Genomic DNA, 12,372 nt, shown 5'->3' on the forward strand with positions numbered 1-12,372 from the left:
ATAAACCTATCATTTTATTATTTTATCATTTTACGTGATATAAAACTATCATTCTATCGGCTGAAAGTATCATTCTATCCGGCAAAACTATCATTCTATGCAATAAAGCTATCATTTTATCATTTTACGTGATATTTGGCGAAATTCAGAGTATCATTTTATCATTCAGAGTATCATTTTATCAACTCAGAGTATCATTGTAACACCCCGAGTTTTCGTGCACGGATTCAGAGTATATAAAAAAAAATTTGAATGAAGAGACTATTGGAAATTAAATTACAAGGAAATTTAAGTTTTGAATTACAAATTGTTGGAAAAATAGAAATACAGGAGATTGATACATTTGTTGTGGGGACCCTTGCCACAATAAAGAACAAGTGACAACTAATCCTACTCTAAGCTTTGAAAGGAGCCAACATCAAGCTATTAGCTAATTCGGGACTTGGTCAAAAGCTACTCAAAGCCTGTTGCTTAGCCAATTGCTAAACTTAGCAATAAAACAAGTAAGTGATGTAGTAGATAACTCTATTCTCTTCCTCCACATCTTCTCGGTTTCCACCTCCACAAGGCTCCAAGGGGACAGCCTTAGTGCCTACAAAATTTACACCAAATGAGGATCAAAATATGACTTGTAAGTAAAAGGGAAGAGTGGCACAAACCCAAATAAGGAAAAAGAAACTAGTAGGCGAAATAGGGCAGCCCAGGGGCTGCATTATAGAGCTTTAAATTATCCTTTTTGCCACCTTTCCAAAGTTTCACCAAAGAGGCAAAAAAAATGACAAGTGAAGCAAGAAAGATGAACTATCTTCAAACCCATAAGAGAAGAGGAATATTATGCAAATCACAAGAGAAATCAGCAAAGATCTCCCCTATCCCAAGACTTTCACCAATTTGGCAAGAAGGCTTTTTAGCTCAACTCAAAAAGAGAAGTGAGTTGTTAGCTCAAAATAGAAAGGGGAGCTCTCCAATGCCTTACACCAATTTAGGCATAGAAGCTTTAAGCTCAAATTCAAAAGTGAAGGAATCTTTATCCCAAATTAGACACAAAATGCCAAGGAGTTTTGGCTATAAATACCAGCCCCACCACCATCTCCTTCCTCACACCTCTCTATATTCATAAGGCATAAGAAGTGCAGCAAGAGAGGAAGGAATGGCAGCGAGATAGGAGCAGCCCCGCAACCGAAAGGAATCACCAAGCAAGGTAATCCTCACAACACCATACCCTTTGCATCATATAGAACAGCCACATGAACGATTCCAGACTTAGAATTTTAGAAGCATGATCACTTAGAATAGCAACAATCGACAGTAAGTTCGAACACATCCAAATGCTGCCCCAGAAACACAATCAGCTTGCATACACAACAAATAAACAGTAGCATTCTCTTGAGAGGACAACTTAGCCAAACCCCAACAATGCATAGATACTGCCATAACTCAATAACAGTGAAACAACGGGGGAAAGGGGGGAGAGGACTTAGCTTTAGGCCGAGAGGGAGTCAACGAGGCGAGCCGGGAGATGGCTGGTCCGCTGGAGCCAACGGACGACGACCGCCTCGCGGTGTATCGGCGGCATTTCTGCCCGGAGCCACCCTGCTGGAGTCGGCGGCGACGCAGACGAGAGCTCGCCGAGCGAGAGAGAGGGAAACCGACGAAGGAGAAAGGCGACGCCTTCTCCCTAACCGGGACTTCACCAAATCGAGGAATCGGAGGAGAGAGAGAGACGCCGGCGGTGGAGGACGAGCCGTCGGCGACGATTCCGCCGGAAGGAAAGGAGACGAGGCACAGCTCCTCAGTTCCTAATTTAGGGATTCTGAAATTGGAGAAATTGGGAAAGGATGTGTGAAAATTGAGAGAGGAGGCGGAACAGGCGAGCTCCGGCGGCACGGAGCGGTGCCAATTTCGCCGGAGGAGGCGTGAGAGTGAGGGAGAGATGCGCTGTTTTCCTTCCTCAATTAGGGATTTAGAGAGAAATAGGAATGTGAAGTGGGGAAGATGTCTCGGTGGAGAGAAGTATAATTGAAAATTTGGGCCAAGCAAGTTATTTTAGTTTGGGCCATTTCATGGTTGGGCCAAGTTCCATTTAATTAATCAAGGGAAGTGGGCTGCCTCATTTTAATAGTTGGGCCAAGTTAATTATGGGGCTCCACACAATTTAGTCTTGAGACCACCAATTAATGTAAGATGGGCCGAGAATGATTGTTTGATCGAGATGGGCCAGATGAACCGAGATTTAATTAGGCCGAGATTTAACTGTTGGAGGAACTAATTTAAGAAATTAAGCTTGGATGCTTATCATAAATTAATTAATTCCCGAATAGTTTACTAAGTTTCCGAAAATGGAAGAATGATGAAGTTGAGAACGCGAAGGGCCGACCGGCGTTACCCCGCGACGCCATGGGCGGCCTTAAGAGGTCTTAAGAAGCCTTAAGAAAAATCCGAAGAAAAAGGGATTTAAGGAGAGATTATAAGAATCCATATTTTATTGAGAAAATAGAATTTCTCCAAAGGAAGTAAAGAAAATGATTAAGTACTGCCGCACAATAAAGCCGAGTTAGGATTTAAGGAAAAATCCTATGAGCCAAGACTAAGAGATAGATGCGACCCTATAGGATACATGCATTCTTTTTCTTCTCAGAAAAATAGTTCGAGTACTAATTAGAGTGTTACGCTATTTATTTTAAAGGAGAATTTATGCAAGGGCAAATTAAGGCCGACAGGAGAATATTATTTGAGGAGTAAACGTATCAGGTGGGCTTTCTTTTAAATATCCAGCACTATAGTGTGGATATAAAGCAAAAGTTTTGAAGTTATGAAATACCTTTTCTGAAAAATGAGATTGTGATCATCTCTTTTAACGTTGTTGTCATGCCATAAAATGTTTGTTTTTGAGACCTGTCTGTGAGGGCTATACGCCGGGAGTTTGGCGATGCCAACAAAAATTGATAACGAATTCGGGTCTGAGAGTGGGTAAAATCCCAACACAGACTTATACGCGCGAGCGCTGTGAGCCATCCTAGAGAGATGTTGGCCGGCGAGGGTGTTCGTTGAAGGTGGCCACCTTCACGGAACACTGGATTCTCAGACATGGTGGGAATATCAAGAACTTAGACTGCAGTCGGACTTTTAAGATCACAAAGAATTTAGTATGCTCGGGCCTTTTGAGAAAACCCCGTGTGATACTGTGGATGGATGACAACTTATATATATGTATGTTTTGTTTTCGGCAAGTGTCCACTGAGTACTCCTGTACTCAGCCCTGCATGTATTTATAAATGTGCAGATTAAGCAATAGGGTGGAGGCGTGCTGATCAGAGTCGATGCTACTTAAGTAAATAAGGTGGATCTCTCGACGCTTCGTGTCTTCATACACGAGGTTGTTATTTGGACCTTTTCCGCTGCAGTGTGTTAAGAGAGTATAGTGAACTCTCATCATCGAAACTCTGATTCCTTTTGATGAAATGCCATTGTTATTCAAATCCTTGTAATCGAGTACTTGGATCTTATCTATCATATTGTTTGACTTTTCAATGTGCAAATTCTATCTTCATTTCTTCCATATTTCTTTAAATCCTTTTATTAGTCGCGATTTATCCGTTTTTGCTATCCTTGGCAAAGTGCGGTCGTGACAATCATTCTATCCGGCAAAACTATCATTCTATGCAATAAACCTATCATTTTATCATTTTACGTGATATTTGGCGAAATTCAGAGTATCATTTTATCAGTGGAAAGTATCATTTTATCAGCTCAGAGTATCATTCTATCCGGCAAAACTATCATTCTATGCAATAAACCTATCATTTTATTATTTTATCATTTTACGTGATATAAAACTATTATTCTATCGGCTGAAAGTATCATTCTATCTGGCAAAACTATCATTCTATGCAATAAACCTATCATTTTATCATTTTATCATTTTACGTGATATTTGGCGAAATTCAGAGTATCATTTTATCATTCAGAGTTTCATTTTATCAACTCAGAGTATCATTCTATCCGGCAAAACTATCATTCTATGCAATAAACCTATCATTTCATCATTTTATCATTTTACGTGATATTTGGTGAAATTCAGAGTATCATTTTATCAGTCGAAAGTATCATTTGATCAGCTCAGAGTATCATTCTATCCGGCAAAACTATCATTCTATGCAATAAACCTATCATTTTATTATTTAATCATTTTACGTGATATAAAACTATCATTCTATCGGCTGAAAGTATCATTCTATCCGGCAAAACTATCATTCTATGCAATAAACCTATCATTTTATCATTTTATCATTTTACGTGATATTTGGCGAAATTCAGAGTATCATTTTATCAGTCAAAAGTATCATTTTATCAACTCAGAGTATCATTCTATCCGGCAAAACTATCATTCTATGCAATAAACCTATCATTTTACGTGATATAAAACTATTATTCTATCGGCTGAAAGTATCATTCTATCCGGCAAAACTATCATTCTATGCAATAAACCTATCATTTTATCATTTTATCATTTTACGTGATATTTGGCGAAATTCAGAGTATCATTTTATCAACTCAGAGTATCATTCTATCCGGCAAAACTATCATTCTATGCAATAAACTTAACATATATCATTTTATCATTTTACGTGATATTTGGCGAAATTCATAAATTAAATGAGCGAAACGACATATTTACCCCTCCGCCTTTTTTATGAAGTTGAGTATCATTCTATCCGGCAAAACTATCATTCTATGAACATATATCATTTTATCATTTTACGTGATATTTGGCGAAATTCAGAAATTAAATGAGGAAAATGACATATTTACCCCTCCGCCTTTTTTTATTAAGTAAATCTAAGTTTGAATCTCAACCGCATGATTTTAAAAATGTGCGGTCCAGATTTAGTTATAGGGTTATTACGATATTTAGGGGTTATCATATGATCACAACTCTCTCTCTATATATATATATATAGGGATGTATTCATTTCCTTTTCTCATATTTCCTCCTTTTTCCTTCTTGATCTCAACCGTTTATTTTCTACATCCTAAGGCCGAAAATATTCAACTTAAATAATACATTTTAATACAATTTTTAACGTGGAAGGGCATTATAGGGAAATAATAGCTTGGTGGTTAAGGAAAATTCCACGAAATCCTCCCATGAAATCTTCCATTTTTTTCATCTTCTTCACGCGTTCCAGACGCAATTTTTTGCAGTATTCCATCTTTGAAATTCAAAGCATAGTATTTGGGTCGTTGCAATATCCGTCTCTCTCGGCTGTTCGATCCTAGGGTTTTCTATCTTGTTACGCCGGCGTTGTTATAATCGTTTTTTGTCATTAATGGAAGAAGGTAATTCAATTCTATTTTCTCCGTATGCGTGTATTTGTTTATGTATCGTAGGTATCAATACCAATTCAGATCCGATTTGTTATCCAGATACTTGTTGAGCACGTATTTCGTGTGTTGCGATATATTGCAAAAAACAACTTTGGCGAGGTTTCAATTATTGTCCGTTAGGGTTCTTGTTATGGCCTGTGGATGCCCAATAGTTGTGGATTGTTGATTTAGTATAGGGTGAGAGTCAAAACCATGATGATGCACCGTTAGTACGTATCAGTCCTTGTGGGTATAGTTAATGGCGTGGCTAATGTAGTTATGTAAATTGATACTAACAATACACCAAATAGTAATGGATAATCTATTTTATAGACTATATAATGCGTAATTTATGAAATGCAATGTATAGGATAGTGTAAATAATGACCGACCGCGATTATGAAACATTCCTTCAGGGTTTAGCTCTCGGCTTGAATAGTGCAGTAATTTAAAACGATACGTATAATGCACAAAATGATGAAGTATAATGAATTGTTTTTACTTTATATTGCATAATAAGTGTGCGGCAATGCATAGGGTATAAGTATTGGGTCGTAGTATTGATGTTTGGCACACGTTTGTTTTGACCCCTAAGGGTTTAATAAGTCTAGGGGCTAGGGTATAGTACGTACACATTAATTACAACGTTTAAGAATAGCTTGTATTTGACCTATAAATAAATCACGTAAGCTTCCAATTTACATATTATACTATTTATAGTTGGTACAAATATTGCACCAAATGATGGAGTATAATGACATTTTTTGACAATATAATGCATAATACGTGGGCGGCAATGTATAGGTTATAAATATCGGGTTGTAGTATTGATGTTTGTCACATGTTTCTTGTTTCCCGTTAGGGTTTAATAATCCTAGGGGCTAGGGTATAGTACATACCCATTAATAAAAACGTATAAGAATAGCTTGTGTTTGACCTAAAAACAAATCACATAAGTTTCCAATGTACATGTTGTACTCAATAAAGTTAGTTTAAATAATGCACCAAATGAATATGCCTAATGCATTATATTATCTGTATAATGCATACTATGTTATTTGCAATGTATAGGTTGTACGAATATTTGAAGGACCGATAGTATGCCTTATTCCTTTAGGTCTTAAATATCGGTTAGTAGTTTTGATGTTTTGCACACGTTTCTTGTTTCACCTAGGGTTTAATAAGCCTAGGGGGTAGGGTATGTTACGTACACATCAAAAAAACGTTTAAGATGACGGATAATGAATTGTATTGACTATATAATGCATAATATGTGATCGGCAATGTATAAGATGGAGAAAATAACTGATCGCCCGCGAGTATGAATCATACCTTTTGGCGTTAACCCGGTACAAATAATGCACCAAATGATTATGCATAATGGATTATATTGTCTGTATAATGCATAAAACGTCATCTGCAATGTATAGGTTGGAGGAATTAATGAAGGACCGCTTCCAGGAAGCTATACCACTTGATCAAGAAGGTCGTGGCCATCAGGAAGCATTTGGAGAGGAACAAGAAGGATAAGGATTCCAAGTTCAGGTTGATTTTGGTGGAGAGCAGGATTCACCGCTTGGCCCATTAATACAAGAAGACCAAGTAGCTTCCATCTATGTGGAAATATTAAGCCGAGATTGATTGCTCGGTGCACGTTTATTATTTGTCCCAAGGGTTTAGGAATTCTTGGGGCTAGGTTGTAGTATGCATTGAGTCAACGAGTTTTGGTCATTCATCTAAGGTTCATCTAAGGTTTAGGAATCATATCCGTTAGGTAGTAGTTTTTAGCCGATATACACAATGTACATATGATACTATATAATGCTTGTTTTAAGTGCTGTAATGCACGTTTTTTGATATATAATGTACTTTTATACTCACAAATTTAATTTAAGTTTGGCCTTAGTTTCAATGTTTGGCGCACGTTTCTTGTTTCCCCTAAGGGTTTAGCAAGCCTAGGGGCTAGGGTGTAGTATGTTCTAAGTCAAAAAAACGTTGTCCAAATACACGAGCTGCGGTAATTCATCTGGGGTTGCACATGCTTAGCGCGCAGTTATTTTTTAACTGATATACATGATGTACATATTTTATAGTATAATGCGTAGTTTAGTTTCTGTAATGCATTATTTGTGATATGTAATGAACATTTATCCTGGCGCGTTTATTTTAAGTTGTGCCGTGTTTCGATATTTGGCGCACGTTTCTTGTTTTCCCTAAGGGTTTAACCAGCCTAGGGGCTAGGGTGTAGTATGTTTTAAGTCTAAAAAACATTGTCCAAATACACGAATTGCGGTAATTCATCTGGGGTGCACATGTATAGCGCGTAGGTTATATATTCAATAATATCCATTACTCGTTACAATTTGGTGCATTATTCGTATCGGTTTACAATTTGTTATTAATGTCTACGTACTATACCCTAGCCCCTAAGCTTATTAAACCCATAGGGAAACAAGAAACGTGTGCCAAACATCGTAACACGGTACAACTTGTTCGAATGCATTGCAGTTCACATATTGTGCATTATATAGTCATTAATATCCATTACTCGTTACCATGTGGTGTAGTATGTACATAGTAATGCAAAATACTTGACAAACAATGCATCCCAGAACATATTACGAAACTGATACTGTACATTGTTAGCATTGAAGGTTTTCATTATTATGCACACACACTTAATGGAATGTACAATAACAATATACTACAGTTAGAAACTTAGACGTTGGTTGTCGACAATAGAGATGGTCGACCTCTCCCCCTGGCTTTCTTCTCCTCACTCTGTTCTGGAGACGTGCTTGGGCCTGCCTCGGCCAATCGTTCCCTATATTTTTGTGCTAGGGCTACTGGAATAACATCATCGACTGCTTCGTCGATTTCAAGTCGTAGCAGCTTCTCTGATATGTAATCATCAAAATTAAATATCAGACTTTTACTATTACAAAATACAATAATGCATAATATATGCTATATAATGCATACTACTGGTTACAGAATGCACAGATTATTTAAAATAATGCACAAATGAGTAATACTAAACATTTTTTGAAACTCTCGTTAAAATCTTTTGAACCATGTACACATGAAATCTAATAATGCATAATACCAGGTAAACAACATTCTGTGTAAAGATGTGCACATATTATTGTTTACATATTAATGCAAACAACGTAATTAATCAGATCACATGAATGATTGCGTAACACATTCGCATAATGCATTAAACATCACTGATAATGCACAGGCTAAGTTCAATAATGCATATACCTAGGCCCATATACCTAGGCCTCAAACAGTAGCTCTAGGCCATTGCATTACGCACTACGATTGTTGCATTATTTGTGTAAAATACACAAACAACGTTTGTAATGCATAATCTAATACGAATACTTACATTATATGCAGATATGATGCACATACAATTCAGGCGTAGTATATATATGTTTTAAATTATTAGGTGTGCAATAAACGAATGCATTATGTAGTGTTGCCATTGCATTACGCACTATGATTGTTGCATTATTTGTGTAAAATACACAAACAACGTTTGAAATGCATAATCTAATACGAATACTTGCATTATAAGCATATATGATGCACATACAATTCAGGCGTAGTATATATATGTTTTAAATTATTAGGTGTGCAATAAACGAATGCATTATTTAGTTGAGGCGATAGCATTACGCACAACGATTGTTGCATTATTTGTGTAAAATACACAAACAAAGTTTTGTAATGCATAATCTAATACGAATACTTACATTATAAGCAGATATGATATACATAAAATAAAGGCGTACTACATACGGGGCTTAATTTATTAGGTGTATAATAAAAATGCATTATTTAGTGTTGCCATTGCATTGCGCACAAGGATTAGTGCATTATTTGGCATGTGTTAAGCATTACGAGAGTTAATTGGCTACCTATACAGACAAAAAAAATATTACAAACAAGACAAAGAACATAATACACCAATTACACAAAGTATTTGTATCCGTCTGATTAAAAAGAATGCACATACGGTTCGGCTGAGTGTTCACAAGATCAAAATTAGAAAGACTATGCTCAAAAACATTGTTCAGTGTATTCAAGGTTGTAAAAATATCTAAAGTGCTAAGTCTTCCAACAAAGACTGTGCTAAGTTTTCGCCCCGTAGGTGGTTTAGGCTCACCTTGACTACCAGAGGTCCCAGGGCCTATCTCGGCTAACCTCTCCCTAAATCTTTTTGCTAGCGCCACGGGAATAATGTCGTCGACAACACTGTCTATGTCGACTCTAAGCTGGTTATCTGAAATGGACCGAAAAACACATCATGAACTAAATTTGATTACTGATTAATATGTATAGCACAATATATGATGCTTAAGTCACAATAAATAATGAATTAAACTTAAACACCACAGCTAACACCATTAATACATATACCACAACATATGATGCGTAAGTCATAATAAATAATGTATTAAACTTAACCACGACAGCTAAGACCGGCAATAATGCTTAAAATACTGACTACAATGCATATATCATGTTACATAATGCACAGTGTAAGTTAAATAATGCACATAAATTTTTTTGTTAACATTATGTTGTACATCACAGATAACACTACTTAAACCTCTAAAATGCAACAAAACCTGGAATGTATGCTGTTATGCTTTGACATAATGCAATGCAAATAAAAAAACAAAATCAGATGAGATTAATGCGGATAACTACGTACAGCAAGGAAAAACTGATGATGTAAGAACAATTAATCGAGTATACTAATCTTAGCCATAATGCATAAAATCAACCAGATAATTATAACTGTCAATTCACATTGTAAAGAATCTATATTTAATCCTCAATCTGAATCCTCTGTAACAATACAAACAACACTCCATGTTAACAGCAATATAATGCATAGATAATGATACATAATGCACAGTATGCCCTAAAAAATGCACACAGTAATCTTAAATATTTTATTCTCTAGCACAGTTAATACAAACAACACACAGACATGGGAATACCATTATACACAATAAACTAATCCGATACTGAAAAGCACAAGATGCGACGGCAAATTACCTGCATCCTGTGATGCTTGGGAGCGCGGACGACCTCTTTTCGGCATTTTGAACCTGGCATACAACAGAAATATAAGAGACCTAATTCCATCCCTATTTAACACAACACAATTTCTACGTCAGGATAATCAGTGACAACCCTAGTCGAACAACTAATTTCAGAGATTTCTGCGCCTCGGCGCATTCAAAGATTCAATTTTAACAACGTGGGTCTGCAAAATCACGACAAAAAGACGCCTAAATCACTATGGAAACATACCTAGTAGAAACGAATCGGTGTTTCTGAGTAGATGTTATCGGTGATAGCTATTTCCTCCGAAATTTGGTCGACAAAATCCCCAATCTTCAGACGCGGCGCTGGGAGGGAGTTGTCTAGGGTTTCGGTTGTGGATAGAGTGGAAGGAGTGGCATGGGGTGAAAGAATAATGAATGAAGAAAGAAGAAGATTGAGATCGTTTCAAATCCCACGAAAGTCGTGTATTCCAAAAATATGGTGGTTCATATTCGGCCAAAATGTCTAGATTACCCCTATAATGCATTTACGAACCTTCTATAATGCAACACAGAAGTAGATTTATTGAAACAATGTCCGTCGATTCCCTAGATCTAACGGGTATTATTAAGAAGGAAAAATGATGTAAGATGTGAAAAGGAGAATAAGGTGCCCCTATATATATATATATATATATATACACACACACACACACACACACACAAAGGTAATGGGACCTTTGGGTCATATACAATGGAACCTTGGGCAGATACCGGACTTGATTTTTCACTGAATAATAAATTGAACAGAGAGACATATGCATATGGATCTGAAATTGTTTATGATGTTTGATATTTATTTATATGTGTCGATTTAGAATATTTGTAAATAAGTCTAATAAATGATGGATTTTATAATTATACTATTTGGATGGTGAAAAGATTAATGTATGATTTCTTTACTTTAATTTATATTTGTTTATTATAATATATACGTCAGAGGGGTTGGGGTGCGACACAATTACTCCATCCGTCCGCCATTAGGAGTCTCATTCCTTGACACACGTGTTTTAAGAAATGTTAAGAAAAGTGGGTGGAAAAAAGTTAGTGGAATAACGGTCCCACTAGTATATATTAGTTTTAAATGTAATGTGAGTGGAACCGGGACTCCTATTCGCAGACGGACTAAAATGAAAAAAATGGGACTCCTATTCGCGGACGGATGGAGCATTATAAAACTACACCATCTTACTCCCAACTATGTCAGTTGTATTCTTTTTTGGGATGTCTCAACTAAGTTAATTCATTTCCCTTGGACAAAAAACACAACATTCAATTACTCTTAACTACTTTTTTCTTTTTTAATATCTCATACTTTTCAACGCAATTTCGTAATCTCTGTGTTCAAAAGTTTTAACTCAACTTAGTTAAAACAGATGGAATAATATATAAAAGTGGGATCCACATTCCACTAGTTGTACAAGTGTGCAACCACCAATTATCCAATGCAACATCATCGGTGGAGAAGTTTGGTCCACAACCTCTGTGGACCAAACTCTGTGTACTTGATCAATCGTCTTCCTACAAAAATCCTGAACATGAAAACTCCTCTTCAGACTTATCTATATTGGCTCAGGTACCAGAACCTCTTACTCTACCTTTGAAAATCGTTGGGTGTTCTGTTTATGTCCATGCTCCTAAATACGAGAGAAATAAATTTTCCGCATGCGATATAAAGTGTGTCTCATTGGGGTATGGGATAAATAAAAAAAAGGATATAGGTTTTTTGATCCCTCTTCTAGGAAAATTATAACCTCAATGAATTGTAATTTCTTGGAATGTGAATACTACTATACCAACCTTAGTGGTCAGGGGCAGAGTAGTGATAACAACTCGAACGTGGAACCAACAGAGAAAGCTAGTACTTCCACCGAGC

The 12,372-nt window shown here is 36.5% G+C and overlaps 1 long non-coding RNA gene across 1 annotated transcript; it reads left to right on the plus strand.

The window, feature by feature from the left end:
* The first annotated feature begins 241 nt into the window (after nucleotides 1–241).
* LOC121752424 lies at nucleotides 242–7,272 on the plus strand. The gene is made up of 2 exons (XR_006040309.1): nucleotides 242–1,201; nucleotides 6,798–7,272. It is a non-coding gene; the product is annotated as an uncharacterized LOC121752424 (long non-coding RNA).
* The last annotated feature ends 5,100 nt before the right edge of the window (nucleotides 7,273–12,372 follow it).

This window comes from Salvia splendens, chromosome 10, assembly GCF_004379255.2.
Source record: "Salvia splendens isolate huo1 chromosome 10, SspV2, whole genome shotgun sequence".
In the NCBI taxonomy this organism is placed as follows: domain Eukaryota; kingdom Viridiplantae; phylum Streptophyta; class Magnoliopsida; order Lamiales; family Lamiaceae; genus Salvia; species Salvia splendens.